Source organism: Phascolarctos cinereus, unplaced genomic scaffold (genome assembly GCF_003287225.1).
Source record: "Phascolarctos cinereus isolate Bilbo 61053 unplaced genomic scaffold, phaCin_HiC Scaffold_9;HRSCAF=440, whole genome shotgun sequence".
NCBI lineage: Eukaryota > Metazoa > Chordata > Mammalia > Diprotodontia > Phascolarctidae > Phascolarctos > Phascolarctos cinereus.
The window spans coordinates 146,588,907-146,607,804 of NW_027556402.1; the positions used below are offsets into that span (position 1 = coordinate 146,588,907).

General features: G+C 39.3%; 1 protein-coding gene across 3 annotated transcripts in view; it reads left to right on the forward strand.

Annotated features, from left to right (window-relative positions):
* LNX1 (ligand of numb-protein X 1) overlaps positions 1-18,898 on the forward strand; it is a 228,879-nt gene that overhangs the window by 24,924 nt on the left and 185,057 nt on the right. The gene's annotated exons all lie outside the window — the stretch shown is intronic.

Sequence of the window (18,898 nt, forward strand, 5' to 3'; positions counted from 1 at the left end):
AGCCACGTATTACAAAAATCTTTTCTAAACATTAAAGTTCTTTAGAAATGTGGCTCATTATTATTATAGAGGCAATGTGATGGAATAGCTAGAGTCAAAGTCAGGAAGACCTGAGCTCAGATCCTCCTTCAGGCATTTAGAATCACATGACCCTAGACAAGTTACTCAATGTCTCTGAACCTCAGTGCCTCCTCTACCTAAACATGGAGATAATAATAGCACCTGCTTCACAAGGTTGCTGTTGGAATCAGATAAAACAATTTTAGAAAATACTTTGTAATCTTTAAAGAATTATATAAACATCCATCACTTGAGATTTATCTTTTTATTTAGTATAGCATCTTCCCTCAGTGAGGCAGGTCATTGGGGCACTAAGAGGTTCCATGACTCTCGCACAGCTCATATGTGCCGAAGGCCAAATTTGAACCCAGGTCTTCCACTCCAAGGGTAGCCTTTTTCCAGGAAGGCAACTTTCTCCGCTGTGCCTGCCTATTTTCATCAGTTTTTTAATATAAAACATATTCCCAGAGTGAAAGAAATGCTTGGGTGGTATAGGGATAGTTTCTTTTTCTCTAGAGAACAGTTTTCATGGGAAAAGATTCAAAGCCTTGGAAGCTCTCTGCACTGAAGAGGTTTTTATTTTGTTTTGTTTCTTGAGTACAGCAAGTGGACTCGAAATAGATTAAATTTCCAGGTCTAGGCCTTTAGAAAGGTGTTCATTTAGAAGACTATGTAAAGCAGGGATAGTTGGGATTTCTTTGGGGTTTCAAGTGCAATTGTTTTGAAAAAACATTTATCTCTATGATTTGTTGTCTTTGAAGGTTTAGTATACGCTGGGTCCTATCCAGTTGGCATTTAGAGGGAAGATGCTTAGGTTCAGCCCTCTCTCCCCGTCACTTTGAAGGTTGAACAAACAAGGAAAATCAATTGCTTCTTTCACGTTGGGTTTTTCCCCCTGTCCTTGGGCCTAAGCCCTTTCTTTCTGCCCAGTTTGTATCCTGTTGCTCCATCCACCTCCTGTCTTCATAAACATGACAAAGAACATTGAGTCTTATGCAAGCCAGCCTATGGGGAGGGCAGAGCCTTCTGTGGCGGCCGTTTTAGTGCAGACAGGCCACTGGGAAGGGAGATTGTTTTATGAGAGGTTTCACTTTCAAGGCCCTGGGGTCAAACCATGCTTTGGATTCTGTTTCTGTGTTTCTGAATGTGGGGTCTCAAGAGATGAGCCATATGAAGGGCAAATGGGGTCCATGTTAACTTTTATATACAGCTCTTTTGGCTCATTGCTAGGTTCTTCCCTGACCCTAAGTCATTTCTTGATTATAAGGACCTTATGGAAACTATTTGTGCTTCTGCTAAGAGTGAACTCCTACCACATTTAAATTAAACTTAATGTTTAGTCCTACCTGAAATCTTTGTGTAGAAAAAAAAAGTTACCTCTTGAATAGTGTCACCTGTCTCAAATACTCTTTTTATTCATTTGTCTTTGTTGTTACAAACTTTTTTTTTTGAGACTAGGCCTCCCTAGCTTTCCCAGAATAAAAGTGCAGCAGCTATTCATGGGCCCAATCTAACTACTGATTGGCACAGAAGTTTTGACCTACCCCATTTCTGACCTGGGCCACTTTACCCTATCTTAAGCATCCTGGCCAGTTCCTGAGGGTGTATCATGTTGGTGCTAGACATAGTGTCAACACCTAATCAGCTTTAGCTCTATTACAACTCAGAACTCCTGAGCTCAAGTGTTGTTGGTCATCTATTTCAACGATTGAGTGGATGATATCCCAAGAATTCAGCTCAACTCAACCAAGACACATGTTCTTCCAGCTAAGCACTTCCAGCCAACTTTCACCAAAGGGACTAGCACCATAGTAAAGTCAGAGGAAGGAATGGCCAGTGAAGAGGGTGTGAGACTCCTGAAAGTAGGAGGCACACTTCAAAAATCTCCAAAGAATCAGAATCTCAGGAAAACCATGTATTTAGAGCTAGGGGGAACCTCAGAAGTCAACAAGTATAATCCCATCACTTTGTAGATGAGAAAACTGAGGCCCAGAGAGATAAAGTGACTTACCCACCCAAGATCACTCAGATCAAGCATTTATTAAGAGTTTGCTATGTGTTGGGCATTGGGTTAAGTTCTGGGGAAAGAAAGAAGGACAACAAAAAGCAAAAACGATCTTCATCCTCAAATAGCTCTAATGGAGGGTGGTAAGTACCAGGGCTGGAATCTGAACCCAGGTCTTCCAGGTCCTAATGGAGCATGCTTTCTATCACACCGCATAACACTGGGATAGAAGGGGCTTCAGAGGTCATTTATTTTAAGCTCTTTCTGACCAAAAATCTCCTCTACAGTGTTCTTAGCAAGTGATCCTCTACCAAATCGACAAGATGACAAAAGATAGTGTTAGCCAATGTTGGAGGGGCTATGAGAAGACAGACCCGTTTGTAAACTGTTTGTAGACGTTTGAATTAACTCTACGGTTCTGGAAAACAATTTGGAATAATGCTTTCTGGAGAATGCTGCCCCCCAAAGGCATGAAGAGTAGCCAAAACAGCCTTTGCATGATTGACCTTTCAGGATCCAAAGTGGACTGGGCTGCTGCAAGAGACCAAAGAGGGCTCACCTGAAAAGTATTAATCCGAGGCAAACAAATGTCAACAATTACTTTACTGAACCCCTCTCCAGTGTATACACCACCTCTACACCTAAGCCTCCTTCCTGTGGATCTTGGATCAGACCCTAGCTTGCCCTTTGTAGAGAATCCTAATTAATTCTATTCACCTGATAATGACCCTTGCCTGCCCACCTCCTGCCAGCTCTAGCCACCCTCCTGACCCAGGCATTCTTCCATCTGAATGATCTGGCAATGACTTAGACCAGCTAACCAAGCCCAAAGCCATCCCCACGTACTACCAAGGGACTGATTTCAAAGAGCTCCCCTCTTTCCAGAACTAGTAAATACCCCACAGAGGGAGGAGAAATCTCATAATTCACAACAAGTATGGGCTTTTTAACTCCACATTCAAGCGATTGAATTTAAAGTCTCTAGAATTAAATTCTTAGTGTTGTGTAGACTCAGGGTTATTTTAGTAAAGAAGATTGTGACATAGACCTAGATGAGAATTCTTTACTTCTGTCCAAGTCTCTTTAATCTTGTCCAGCTATTAATGGCATAATTATTTTCAGAAAAAGGTTTGCTTATCTTAATGAACATTTAATAATTCACGGTTTGAAACCGGTGTTCTATTTCAATTATATGTGCATTACACATACCTACATTTCTCCCTGATTTATTCTGGGAAATGTCTCTTTTTCCCATTCTATCTTTGTTGCGCTATTATCCATTTCTATTTCGAACATGCAGTAAGATGTGGATTATTGGTATGCTTTTTATTAGATTTCAGGAGTAAGTTAAATTCTCCAGTCTTTAGGTTCTACAATAATAAAGCTTTTCTCTGAATCCCCTGCAACCTCTCAGGGCTTTCTTTGGATCCCAATGAGCTTGTGAAGGACTTGGCTTCTCTGTTTGGTTTGACTGTCCACAGTGAAAAGGAAACAATTAATTGGCCTCTTACTGAGAAGAATCCATTTTCCTTGTATTAACTAGCTTCCAAATTTATAAACTCTCCCTACCAAGTAGCTAATGTCTACTTATTAAATATATGCAGGCATGTGTTTAGGTGTATATGTGTGCATATATGTGTGTATGTATATATTTGTGTATGTGTGTTATGGATACATACATGTTCATCTAAAGTAGAACAATTGGTGCTTTATTAATAAGAGTTGTTTATCGACAATTGAAGTTAATACATTACATTAGCACCTCACTCTGAAAAATGGAAGCTTTGCCCAAAAGCTGATTGTAAACAGATTATCACAACTTGAGACACATTTTCTCATTGATTTCTATTATAAAATTAGAGATATGTCCCATTACTTTAGACATAATTTTTTAAATCACATTTAAGAATGGCACAAATCTTTTAAAATTATCCATTTAATCGTTAACAAATATTTAGTGGACAAGCAAATGGAAAAAGTACTCCAAATGCCAAAGAGAAATATTCACAAAAATAACTCAGCTTTCACCTCAAACTCAATGAATCGAATGAATGAAAAAAACACCTATTAAGTTTCTGCTCTGTGTCAGGAACCAAGCTAAGAACTAGAGAGATAAATACACAAGCAAGATAGTCTTAGCCCTTAAGGAGTGGGGAAGGGGAGTCAATACATATAGGGTAATGGCCAGGGAAGGGGTTTTTGGTCTGGGGGGGATTGCAGGGGGATTGTGAGTGGAGCCTTGGGGCAATTGATTGTCATACCCTTTTCTGCAACAATGGTAGTATTATCTGATTACCATTCCAAGATTGTAGACTGTGTGAAGGGGAGTAATGTATAAATAAGCCTCTATAGGTAGACTAGAGTCAGACTATGAAGAGTTTTAAATGCTGAGCTGAGAAATTTGGATTCTAGCCTAGAGGCAATAGGGAAATATAGAAGCTTCTTGAGCTGTGGAGGGAAATGATCAGACCTGTGTTTTGTGATTATTGCTTTGGCAACTATGTGAAGAGGACTGACAATAATAGTAATTATAATAATAATAATAGTTTAACATTTATATAGTACTTACTAGGTGCCAGGCACTGTGCTAAGCACTTTACAAATATTATCTCATTTGATCCTGGGATCAACAACCCTGGGAGGTAGGCAGACGCTATTATTATGCCCATTTTATAGGTGAGGAAATTGAGGCAAACAGAGATTAAATGATTTGCCCAGAATCACACAGTTAGTAAGTATCTGAGGCCAAATTTGAACTCAGGTCTTCCTGACTCCAGGCCACCTAGATTGGAGAGATGTGAGACCAGAAACAAGGAGGCCAAGTAGGAAGCTATTATAATAAAGTGAGACGTGCTGAGGGACTGAATGAATTTGGTGATGATCTGAGTAAAGTGGATGGATTTGAGAGATGTCATGAAGGTAAAATCAACCAGATTTGGCCATATAGGGGTGAGGGAGAGGAAAGAGTCAAAGATTTTGCCCACCTAAGTGTCTATGAATATGATAGTATCCTCAACAAAACCACAGCACGATGTTACATGACTTAATTTATATTGGGCAGGTTTTTCCACCAACTTCACCTGGACCTGCCCTTGGCAATTATTTCACTTTCAATGCCCTCCTCTATTCGCCTGCCCCCATGAGGTTGTGAGCTGCCAACATTAAAGTTTGTCATGTCTATCTCTGTATCTGGCATAAAAAGGGCATTCAAAAAATAATTTCTCATATTGAAATCATTAGCTCAATCCATCCCAACAATTGGCACATCACCAAGGAATAATACTCTGGATCAAAATACAGCAGGCACATCTGATGTGTGAGGACATTCCTCCAGTCACTTATGGATTTGTCCTAGAGCCAGGTTCTTCGTCATCTCCCATTCACTGGTCTAACATGAGGTTAGTTCCCATTTCTGTCTATCCACTCACATGGCCAACTTCAAAGTACCTAAAGCATAATAAGATGTCATCAGGCTCCCATGCTTTGTTTTAGATGACGACATGTTGAAACTTTAAATTTCAACCCCAAGTTCCCAGAGGGATCTGCTGAGTTGCTCAAGCTATTCATCGTGAACTACTGACATTAAATATTTTCCCTAATCCGTGAGTTATGAAAGGACAAGTCTCTTCCACCTTTCTTGCAAAACTGTTTTCCCTCTGAGAGAAGCTAATTAAAATTCCCACCCAATAGAATAATATTTTACTTCTAAGAAAAAATACGAAGAAATCTCTTGGCTGTCTTGAACTTAAGACTTCAAAGTCCCACAACAAAGACTGGTGTATGGAACCCCAGAAGGTAACACTTACTGCATGCTCATTTCACAAACCTATACAGTGTTCCAAGGAAAAATAAGTCATTTTACTTTGTTAAAGGAATCTTGTTTTTCTCAAAAGTATTTTTCATTTACAAGCTCAAGCTTTCCTCTCTCCCAAGGCTCCTCCTTTGTTTTCTTTACTGTATCCTGTGTAATAAGAGTATTTTATTTTTATACAGATTTGGAAAACTTCCTTCCTGACATTCAGATCCCTTCTTCAGATGTCAAAGTCAAAGATAATGGTCCATTGCTTACCATTTTGGGGAGGGGAGAGGAAAACAAGGGAGTTCGCAGTCTCCACACACTTGTCAAGGCAACATATTTTACATGTGATGAGTGGCCCAGTGTGCTCCAACAGTACCTCACTGTTCGGTGCTACCACACCGGGGCATTAAAATGCAAGGCCAGCATTTTGAAAATAGTCCGTATTTTCGGATCCATCAACTCATTGAAAAGTCAATGGATGTTCTCAGAGACTTGATTGCTCTGATGAAAGTTGAATTATAAACAGCAGCCTTCTCTACCAACAGTTAGCTTTAATAGCTTGTGTTATACATATGTATTTCCTGAACGGGTGCCATCATTTTGATTTTCTTCTAACCCTTAAAAATACACACTTGTCACAAATATTACTTCAAGAAAATCTAATGAGTTCAGGGCAGCATATTAGAAGAAGATGGATTGGGACACAGCTTTAATTCTGATGACTTAAGTACAAGCTGGACTTTGACTCCCAAAGGACCTTAGTGACCATTTTTGTAGGGGGCTAAAAAGTAGATGGAATATGGGTTAATTATCTAAGCATGCTTGGATGTGGTTTATACAAAGATTATACCAATATTTAAAAAAAAAAAGAAGATAGTGAAGTTTTCTTCCTGCTCACAGTATCACTCCAATCCTCTCTCCTTATGACTGTAAGGAAATATTGCCAACTCTGGCAATAAAAATTAAAATCTAAAATTAAAAAAAAAATCCTACCTGATTATTAAGGGGAAAAGAAGGGAATAAGTATTCATACAACACCCACTATGTGTCAGGCACTGTGCTAAGCACTTTACAATTATCATCTCATTTGATCCTCACAAGAACGCTGGAAAGGGGGTGTTATTATTATTATCCCCATTTTGCAATTGAGGAAACTGAGGTAAACAGAAGTTAAGTGACTTGCCCAGGGTAACACAGGTACTGAGCATCTGAAGCCAAATTGGATCTCATGTCTTCCTGACTCCAGGCCTCGCAATCCATCCATTGCACCACCAGCTGTCTCTAGGCTGATGACTCCAATACCACGTGCTTGATCAGATGGTAATTAGCTACTTAGGCAGAGCTGAATGGAGAGATTTCCTTGTAAGAGGTAATTAGCACTTCAGAAGGGGTAATAAATTTGTAGAATTATTAGTTTAGAGCTGGAAGAGACCTCAGAGGCCTTCAAGTTCACTCCCCTCATTTACAAATGAGGAAACTGATTGATATAGGCTGATTGATTTGTCCAAGGTCACACAGATAGTAAGTGGCTGAAGTGAGATTTGAACCCAGTTCTTCTGACTCTTAATCCATCACTGTTCCTACTGTATACTATTCTACCTTTCATTTGAATCTCTATTCTAGAGAGGTTCACACTCCAATTTCATTGAAATCTTATTGTAACCTTGTTTTCCTCTAAAACAGGGTTCAACTGTGTGGCCCATTTAAAAGGAGTTAATAACTGAAATACCACGAGGATCTTCTTATTAAGTCAGTCTCACTTCATTCATTCAAATATGGTGATTGATCAATAGATAAATAGATAGATGATGCAATGGATAAAGCAGTGGGCCTGGCATCAGGAATACTTGAGTTCAAATCTGTCCTTTGACATTTATTAGCTGTGCGACCCTGGACAAGCCACTTAACCTCTATTTGCTTCAGTTTCCTCAACTGCAAAATGGGGATGATAATAACACCCACCTCCCCCGGAAAAAAATGAGATAAAAAATGAGTCCCTAGCACATAATAAGTTCTATATAAAGTTAGCTATTATTATTATTATAGATAGATAAATGCAAAGCACTTTTGCAAGCAGCATACAAATGTCAGCTAATATCATTCATTCATCCATCTACTCATCATAAATACCTTTATTCATTAACTATTTCTAGGAAACTTTCTGAGAAAAATGATGGGCTGGATGCTGGGGCCATGGGAGTTCTTTGAGGGAAGAGACCGTTTTCACTTTGTTTTTGAATCTGTGAGCTTAGCATAGCAACTGGCAAGTGATAAATGCTTAATTGACTGATTAACTGAATGCAAAGATGGGTGGAATCTTATATCTTATTATACTAATAACACAGTAGCTCTTAACAGGAGTATATGGAGGCATCATCACACGTGTCCTTCATTTCACATCCCACCCTTAGAGACAGGAGGGCACAATATATTGAACTTAAGAGTCAGGAAGACCTGGGTCAGAATCCTGCCTCTGACACTTACTAGCTTTAGAATTCCCCGGCAAGTCCCTTAAATCCCCTGAGCTTCAGTTTCCTCATCTAAAAAACGGAAAAAATAATAAAACCTACCTCTCAAACTTCTTGTTAGGATCAAATGAAAGTATGTCACATGCTTTGCAAAAGTCTTAAAGCCTACATTCACGAGGTTGTTGTGAGGACGAGATAATATTTGTAAAGCACTTAGCATGGTGCCTGGAACATAGTAGGTGCTTAATAAATGCTCATTTGCTGCCCTGCCCTTCTCTAGATAAATATCACCAATCATGACAGTTAAACATTACCACAGTTAAATAGGTGAGGCAGGGAGTTTGACCCGGGGCTGTGCAGCCCAGATCTAGCCCTTGGACTAGAGCTCTGGAATTCACATTTTTAACATTTTCCCAGTTGGTAAGAACTAGAGCTGACCTCGGTTTACAACAGGGTTTTGTTTTTTCCTTGAGTAAGAAAAGCATTTCAGTTTTGGAGTCTTTATGTAATATACTTGAGGACTCTTTTTACTTGAGGACTCTTTTTAAATGACATAAAAAGTGTGTGTGTGTGTGTGTGTGTGTGTGTGTGTGTGTGTGTGTGTGTGTGTGTGTGTGTGTAAAGCTTAGTCCTTTTATATAAGACGCCTCAGTAGACAGAGCTTAATTGAAGCAATGCCATTAGCATGACAAAATCAATGTAAACAGGGTGATTACACTGATGTTTATGATTTTTGTTCTCCCAGGCTTAGGCCACCTGCACAAACAGACCCTCCCTCATCTGGGACAGCAAGGGTCTAGACTGCTATTATCTTAGAAAAGTCCTTTATGTGTTTCTTGTTAATGGTCTCTACAGAATCTCACCTAAAACCATTTCTTGAAGCAGACTTCCTTAATTTTTTATATTAATTTTAGTTTTCAAGTCCCAAGAATTCTTTTAGGATGTATAGTCAAATAGGACAGGTATATTTGTTGGGATCAAGGATAGCCCATTCTGTGGCTGGGTGAAGAATTTGGAAAAAATAGAACTAAAGACATATTTGTCGGACAACGTTGGTAGTGGCAAGTAGGTGGTGCTACTTCGTTTAAATGGACTCAGAAACGTATTAGTAGATTCTTGGACTTCAATCGCTGAGGCAAAATAAGCACAGTTTTATGGGCCAAAAATCACTGTACGTTTTGTCCAGCACTTACTTTCCATTCCCGTTCAAAAGTCTGCTCTTGGTACCGTAAACCGTGAGGATATAAACAGAACATTCATAGGTTTGTTTATGGAACGTGGTTGCATTGTGATTTCCTGATTAGGCTGAGAGCTTTCTTTTCCCCCTAAGCTTTGGCTGCCTAAAACGGATATCTCCATGTACATATAAAGACAAACAGGGATGGGCCAGTGTCTGTAAGGACCCTCCTCTCAGTCAACAGGGACATTTTAAAATTCGTCACTTTTCTACAAATTCAGGCCTGTGGTTATGCATCTGTGTTAGGAGCTGGGAAGCTGAATGATTGATTTGCCTTAGTCTGGATCTGGATTCAAGTGTTTCCCCAGCTGTGTTTATAAGTTTTCAGTTTCTAAGCCTCTTGAGAAGTAATCAGCTGTGATGTTCTTTGCCTCAAAGTAAGTTTTCTCTTCTGCTGATGACTCTAGCTGGTTGTACAGATAGTAATTACTGTGTCCCACTGAATCACATCTTCAGCTTATGGCCTCGCAAGGGAAGGGTTTGAGAATGAGATCTTAGGTGTGACACTTCTCTCCTTTGCCTTCTAATTGATCCTCTGTCCACTCCCCTCTCTCTCCAATCCATCTTTCCCACAGAGCTGCCTAAGTGGTATCCTCTCCTCTGTTCAAAAAGCTTCATGGAGGGCAGCTAGGTGGTAGAGTGGATAGAATACTGGCCCTGAAGTCAGTAGGACCTGAGTTCAAATCCGACCTCACACCAAACACTTGACACTTACTAGCTCTGTGACCCTTGGCAAGTCACTTAACCCCAATTGCCTAAAAAAAAAAAAGTTTCATGGGTTATCTACTGTCTTTAGGATAAAATACAAACTCCTCAGCTTGGCATTTATAGTGACGTAAATTCACTGCCTGGCTTCATCCTCCTTTCTGTTGTTGTTCAGTCATTTCAGTCATGTCCTACTATCCATGACCCCATTTGCGGTTTTCTTGGCCAAGATATGAGCAATTTCCCATTTCCTTCTCCAGCTCATTTTACAGATGGGGAAGCTGAGGCAAACAATGTTAAGTGACTTGTTCAGGGTCACACAGCTAGCAAGTGTCTGAGACCACATTTGAACTCAGGTCTTCCTGATTCCAGGAATCAGGGCCAGTCTGCCAAAAGGGGACAGGACACAGAAAAGGTTAAGAACCTCTGATCTAGACCTTAAGCTCCTTCTTGATGACAGTCTGAATCTTATATGCTTTTTGTAGTCCAAGTCTGAGAACAGCATTGACAAACATGAGGTTGTTTACGTAAACTTTGAGGCCAAGAGTCAGAGTCAGAAGGACCTTGGAAGCCAACTAAATCATCTCCAACCATTGCACAGATGAGAAAAGTGAAGCGTGGGGAAATGAAATGACTTGCCTAGCTAGTTGGGGGCAGAAGTAAGACAAGAAAAACCCAGATGGCAGAATCACAGCATCTCAGTCACTAGTGAGTTAGTTACTCTGAGCTACTCAATGAAGAATTCTGGGCTCCCCATCTTTTCTTGGCAATATGAAACTTGCTCTCTCTTCTGCCTTTGGTAATTAGTAGATTCCTGGCAAGTCCTAAAGGAAATAATCTTGCCTTTAACTAGTAGGGTCTTGAGAAAAAACTAATTATTGGCTAGGATTTCTTTAATTAATTAATCAACAAGCATTTATTAAGCACCTAAATTATCCTTGGATGATGGAGTACCATGAGTTATATCATCTCATAAAAAGAGAAGCAGAGGAGGGAAAAGGGGAAAGAAAGCTTGGCAAAACATCCAGCAAAGTCAAATCAGACCAAGGGCATTCACAGGTGAAAAGGGAAGATGGGCAACAAACAAAGAAAAATGGAAAACATTTGTAAAAACCATTTTAACAAACTGTTTTCTCTCTCAAGAGCAGTGGAATCACCAGACTTGGACGCTAACAACATAGTCCCAGATGTATGTATAGATGAGCGCTAAATATCTCTTTAGAGGACAAAAAGGAAAAGCAGACAGTTTGTACCATATCATAGACAGATAGATAGGTAGACAGATAGATAGATAGATAGATAGACAGACAGACAGACAGACAGATAGACAGACAGACAGACAGACAGACAGACAGACAGACAGACAGATAGATAGATAGATAGATAGATAGATAGACAGACAGATAGATAGATAGATGGATGGATAGATGGATAGATAGAAAGAAAAAGGAGATTCATGATGGAAACAATAAGATTGAAAGAGAGTTGAGGTACCTATATACAAGGAAGGAAAGTACCAAAGATGTGAGGGAGAGAGAAGTTTCTAACCTTATCAATACTGAAAAAAAGTGACTGAGAGAACGTCAATAATTATCCATCAATATACCTTCTCTTGCATCAATAAAAATCTTTATGAGAGCCATTCATATATAAATCAAAGACATCCCACGAAGGAGATTAGTAGGCAACAGACTTTCACAAGTGATATTCAACAATGGACCATTTCACAATTAACCAAAAGTTGTTGAGAATATAAGATTCTTGTGGCGCTTATTGCTTGTTGATCATTAAAAGCATTTGATTTACCAATTTACAGGCTCCTTTACCACAGTGTCTCCTATCCATATTTCAAAACCATTCGCTTAAGATCCCTTGGAAGATTTAGCAGAAATAACCCTATCTAATGATCCTCCGATAACAAACACAGGCAAGGCATAAAATAGGGCTTGTCAAAGAGATTCATCACTGTGATGCAGGAGATCCAGTATGGGGTCCAAGTTGGAGAAGGGATTCCCTCGGGATGGTGAAGTACCTCAGATGCTCCTAATATGGTGCCAACTTCATCAGGCACCATAACATTGCAGAGCCATCTCAAAAGAATTTGGCTTGTCTATCTATAGAGGAAAAACCAAGTGAATGAAAGTCATGTTACCCAGGTTTTAATACACATGTGGATGGCCACCCTATAGAACTTATTCTTCAGTCTGTATATCTGGGACAGACAGTACAAACAGATAATGAACTGGGCCCAGAGCTGAAAAGAAAAGTGGGCTGGAATGCTTTTGAAAAATTGCAAAGCTTTTTCACTAATACAAAAATCCTCATGAAAACAAGACCTAGCTTTTCAGTATTTCGATTTTACCGGTGTTGCTACAGGACAGCAAGAATATGTGAAGAACCAAAATGGAGCATCATACTGAGGGCAATAGAGAGGCATGGGGTAGGTCTAACATGGCATTCAAAGATGTCATCAAGGATTTAGCAGGATTAAAAATGCCATCAAGGAAGAGTCACAGGAAGAGAGGATGGGCTGGTCATGTGACAAGAGTAAGGGATAACAGGTGGATGGAAAGACAGGGTGGACCATTGGTAGGTATTCTCTTGATGTTGGGAGAAAGGAAGGAAGGCCTCATGTTAGATGGATGCTCTGTGACAAACTTTTGGAAGGATATGAACAAGAGTCATATAGAATAGGCAGGCATGGATGGATTACAATCTGTATCACTAGAGGGGACCTCTGAATCCATTTAAATATTTCAGTATGTACCAAGCATGTCCCGGGATGAGGAAACAAATAACGGTTTTGAGGCTACCTAAAGGAGTTTACATTCTACTTCTTTTTTTCTCTACCTCTTTCTGATGACAGACTTCAGATACTCCATTGTGCTACCCTGGTTCCTCTGCTTTCTAGGAGATGTTCTGATTTCTAGCTTAGTGTTCTTTCTTCCAAACACTACCTCATTTGTTTATAGAATGATAAGTTACAACTGATGTTTAACTATTTGGAGAACTAGAAACAATGAGATATGGTTACTGATGAATAACTCCTCCCACTGTCACCCCCACCAGCTGTCATAATATCTCTTCTGGTTTCAATGAGCTATTAATGAGTCAGTCTCATTAATGGAGGACTCATTAATGGACTCACCAATAAAGACTCTGAGGATGTATTTTCCTCAGTTTCTAAGAAGAAAAAAAAAGGAATCTATTTCTAAACAGAAAAGAAAGAGAAAAGCAAAGAAGAAAAAGAAAATGGAAACAATAGATTACTAGTTTGAATTGTGGTCTTTTCTCTCCTTTGGTGTGCACTGCAAACCTTTTTAAAAAGAACTCTGGGCCTCTAGAGGTAACCCATTGAAAGTTTTATGACCTCTTGGGCCAATTTTTGAGGTCATTTATATGAGCTGGAAATATCTGTATATCTGTTTTCTTTCACATAATTCCAAAACAGATGAATAAGCTTAGCTAGAAATTGCTCAGAAAAGTCACCTTGGGGCAAAGATTAAAAAAATAAATGTTTTAGTAAAATAATAGAACCAAATACTCAAGCCCAACCACACCCTTAAATCTCTTCTCCACCTGGAACTTCTTTTGAAGGAAATTGCTTGAGTACTAGGAGATTGTGAGTGTAGGCAGATGGGAATCTGGACCCTGGAATATAAAAAGGGAGAAAATTCTTTAAACATCAATGAGGTGATGGAATTCTGAGCAGTAGACAGTAGGAGCTTTCTAAAAGTAATTCATGGCAAACCCTTCTTTGGTTTGTTTTTTTTCCCCTGATTTGTCTCTGAAGAATTACAAAATCTAGTTAAAGAAAAGGAAACAGAATGGAATGATGATCTTGGCCAAAATGCTTTGGAATTCAGCAGAGAGAATTCAGGAGAGAGCTAGACATACAGACGTGGGGAGGGATTCTGGCACATGAGTCCAGGGGAAAGAGTTCTTTTAATGTGGAGATGTTACCAGTGCTGGGACAGGGTAGGAAGGTTTGTGGAGAAAGAATACCCTATAGTTACATGTGTTTGTGTTTTATCACAAAGTTATGTAATTATTAAACTATAAGATCCATGAGTTACATATCTCCTCCAGTACCTATCACAGTCCTCTGCACATGGTAGACACATAAAGGTTAAAAGAATGAATGTTAGGGGCAGCTAGGTGGTGCAGTGCATACAGCATCAGCCCTGAAGTCAGGAGTCCCTGAGTTCAAATCTGGCCTCAGACCAAACACTTGCCACTTACCAGCTGTGTGACCCTGGGCAAGTCACTTAACCCCAATTGCCTAAAAAAAAAAAAGAATAACGAATGTCCATGTTCAAAGATAGCCAGGGGACATGGGTGTCCAAATTGGATGAACAGTAGCAAAAGCGCTATCTTAAAATGAAGAGTGAGTGGCCCAAGAAAAGGAAAGGGACTAGGCTGAATTAACTTGTTCCTTCCAGCTCAAAAATTCTTTGATTTAGGGAAGGGAAAGAAAAGGCGAAAGGGAAGTGGAAGAGGAAGGGGAAGAAAGGAAAGGAAAGATGCATCTATATAGTACCTACTTTGTGCTAGGCACTGTGCTAGTAGCTTTTTATAAATATCATCTCATTTGTTCTCACAACAACTCTGTGAGATAGATGCTATTACTATCCCCAGCTCAGAAATGATTTAATGATAATAATGATAGTTAACAGACTCTTAAGAATTAAAAATGAATATCACACAGAGTGCAAAGGAGCTCACATCCATGATAGATGTGAAGAGGCTACATTTAATCAATGAAGTGAAGAACAAAAATGAAAGAGGTCCCCTATGAAATATATGATAGGAAGAGAAGATAGGCTGGTAACTTGGCAAGAATGAACTGTAACAGATGGGCAGCCAGAGCCTCTTACTTATCATGTTGGATTGATCCCCCATGTAAACTTTTGAGGAGACATGGACAAGTGTCACACAGCATGGGCAAGCATGAATGGGTTGCTATCTGCATCATTGGAAGGAACTTCCAACTTGTATGATCATGTATGAGTATGTCACACACACCCCATCTGAGGCCCCTCCTCCAACTCATACTTGCACTAGCACTAGAGGGAAGCTAACTACTTACTACTTTCCTCGGGATTCTAGGTATCCTGTAAGGGGCTGAGGTTTCTACTACTTGTTGCTTACAAGCCTCCACTAGTGTTCTCATTATTTATTGAACAGTTGACTACATTGGCATTTAGAAAAGATATTACCAAAAAGGTATAGCAAGAACAGTTGTTACAAAATATTCTCCCTACACCAAGGATACGCTCATCCTTTACACATCCTGGGGAGCAAGAGTTCAAATTTAAAGTACAGTGATCCAAGACATATGTGTCCAAAGTGTGTTTTCTTACTCGTTTTCTCCTTTCATGGACTTGTCGTGAGTTTCCCCTTAAATGCACCTCTCTGCCAGGCTCCAAGTAGTTAGTCCCTTTCTAAAGTCCACAGCCAGCTCTTCTCTCTTCAAAGGTCATGCTCTCTGAAGGTGCCACTGTCTTTGGGGGTCTCTTTTCATATCTGTCTACAGGAGTTTCGCTGCCATCAGCCACTTCCACTCCAGTGGCGCTATGGACTTTGCTCTCAACTCTAGTTACTGGGGAATCTCTTATGTGATCTCCAGATCTCTGGGACTCATTCAGTTGCCTGAGCATTCTTTTCTCAGAATACTCATTCACCTAGGATCATGAAAGAATAAATGCAAAAGAAACAGAGGCAACACATGCTTATGGACACATGGTAGCTGGTGGGAGAATTCAACCAGCTGTCCTTTTCCCATCTGGCAGCTCAAAGTAGTCCTTGTCTCACTTGACACCAGGAAGCAAAAGACTGACATAATGGATGAATCCAAGGGTATGTTGATAAATATTTAACATCTGTCCCCCTGAGGAAAAATGTATTCACATAACCCTTAAAGTTTAATCTGCATTATTAACATTTTCTTCATCATTTTCCTAAGTCTAGACTGTTTACAAAACAATAAATCTAGCCCTTGATTTGCAGTATTTATGATGTATAAATGCTCACACTGAAAATTTAACAATTGGCTCTCATGAACCAATATGAGCTGAATCCAGCATGCCCACAACTTGGTCTTACTGTTTGAATGTACATTCAGTCTTGGTCTAGCCACTCCTGAGTCATTTTTTTTTCCATTTCTAAAGACGTCTAGAAGATTTTTCATCATCACATAGTACACCCTGAGTCATCACGGCCAGAAGTCAGCTCCCAAAGTTTCACATGTTGGTGATATTTGTATTTGAGTGATGACAGTTAACAACAAAGATTTCTTAAGCTCCCACTTAGTACAGATGGAAATATAAAGTTTAGATGATGCCCTCTGCCCTCAAGGAACTCTAGTAATAATTTACATTTTAGTAGTACTTTAGCCTTTGTGTGTTGGAGCCAACTCTAACTAAGTTGGGAGAGAGCCCATTGTTAAATTTTCAGTGAGAACGTTTCTGTCTCAGAATGCTATATGAATCAGGGCTTTATTTATTATTTTACTGATTATTTTAACAAGAGTTAATACTGCAGATTAAACTCGAATGAGAATTGCATGCATTTTTTTTTCTGCAGAGCCTGGTTGTTAAAAACTTACCAGCACACTTCTATGTTGCTCCATAAACATTGCTTGAGGTCAGCAAGAGACAATAGAAGACTCAAGGAATGAAACCATCCCCTGGCCGGATCCTGGTGACTGTAGGCTAATAATAAAAATACTAATAATTATGATAAATCTAATTCCTGGCATTTACATAGAGCTTTAAGGTTTGCAATGTGTTTTCCATCCATTACCTCATCTGAGCCTCACAACACCCCTAACTTTAAGTACATTAGTTTGTTTAATCCTCCCAACAGTCTGGGAGAAAGGCATTATCTCTAGTAGATAATGTATAATTCTTTCTAGGAGAAAATAGTATCTCTATTTTACAGAAGAAAATGGCTGAAAGATTATTGTAAACAAAATTGTAAGACTCCACATTTGTCAAAGGCTGTTGCCATCAGGCTCATCTTTGGCAGCAGTCAATAGGACACTTGGTAGGATGAATCTCAACTGTATCACAACTTTCTCCTCATTAAGAGAGAAGGGTTTTTTGTTTTGTTTTGTTTTGTTTAGCTTCCAAAGTTTTAACTCCCAAGCCTAAATTCTTTTGGGACCCAGACAATCCTCTATTAGAGCTTTAAGCCACTTAATCTATCTGTTGAAGTGACTTCCTTCTGCTGGCAAGATTGAAGTCACTGTCCCCAGCTGCTGTCTGATTTAGGGTTAGAAAGTCCCTGAAACTCAGTTCTTGACTGTCAACCTGAATTACCCTTCAAACCATTTCAGGGAGCTACATTCCAACAAGCCCCAAAGGGTTATGAGTCTGAAGTCCTACAACTGCCCTTGGCATTATAGGAAATAAATCTAAAACTTGGAGGGAACACAGAGGTCATCTTGTTGAACCCTTTTATTTTATAGATGAGGAAACTGATGGCCTTGGAGGAAAAGTGACTGGCCCAAGGCTACATAAGTAGTGATCATTAAGAACCAAGGCTAAAATCCTGGTTCTCTAACTCAAGGGACTCTTTCCCTTGTTCTAAGCTGGCTCTCCTAAACAAATGATGCTATGATGCTATCATCCACTTCCAACCCTTTGTCTTAAACTCCTATTTTTAACGTGCAATTATACCTGTCAACAAACATCCAAAGCTTTGAACTGCTGTACACTTACATGGAACCAATCTAAAAAAAAAAAAGACAGGCAGCATATTGTTATGGCAAAATTAGGTTCTTAGGGACTCTTCAGACTCTGGACTGCCAAATCTTACATAAGACTGCTTGGGTCATAGCCTTGCATTTCCATTGAGATTTGTTACCATTTATTCTAGGAAGTCCATATCAGTAGCTCTTGACAAGTAGATATTCGAATATAAAAGGAAATATCTATGCTAAGAAGGATTGATTTCCTGGGTCTTCAGCATATGCATTGATTAAATTGTATTTAATTTTACTATTGTAATTCATTTTATTCCTATACAAAGTCATACTCTGTTGCCTCCTTGTGATGTAGGGGTGACTTAGAGTTCTGGAAGGATAAGCCAATGTGGCCCAAGTTCTAGAAGATTCAACCATGTTTTTTAGGCTTTGAGTATGGTCCCAGTGACAGGCTGAGTCAGCTATCTAAGGACTAATTTAGCTAAGTACTAAGAGATTCATTAATAATAGATTGGCCACTAAGTGTTGAATTATATGACTATAACAACCCATGAAACAAATAAAAATTGTGAATGACCTGCAGTCCTGTGTCATCCCCTTTCACTTCCATGATGGTGGAGAAAAACCAGGGGAGAGGCAGAGAGTCCTATAAATCATCCAGTCTTTAGGCAGTTAATAAACATTGACAAACTCTAAATGTGTGATTTTGGTCCAGTGACCAATTACTTTACATATTATTGGAAAAATTGAACTAAATCATTACTGATATACTTACAATAAATGAAACTGAGAGATAAAAAGAAATTGTAATTAAATGAAGTGATGGCTCATACATTCTCCTTGCAGAGGCAAACAAAGAAGCTGGCAGTGTTGGTTCCATTGTAAACCCAAAGGCGACAAGAAACATCATTTCATG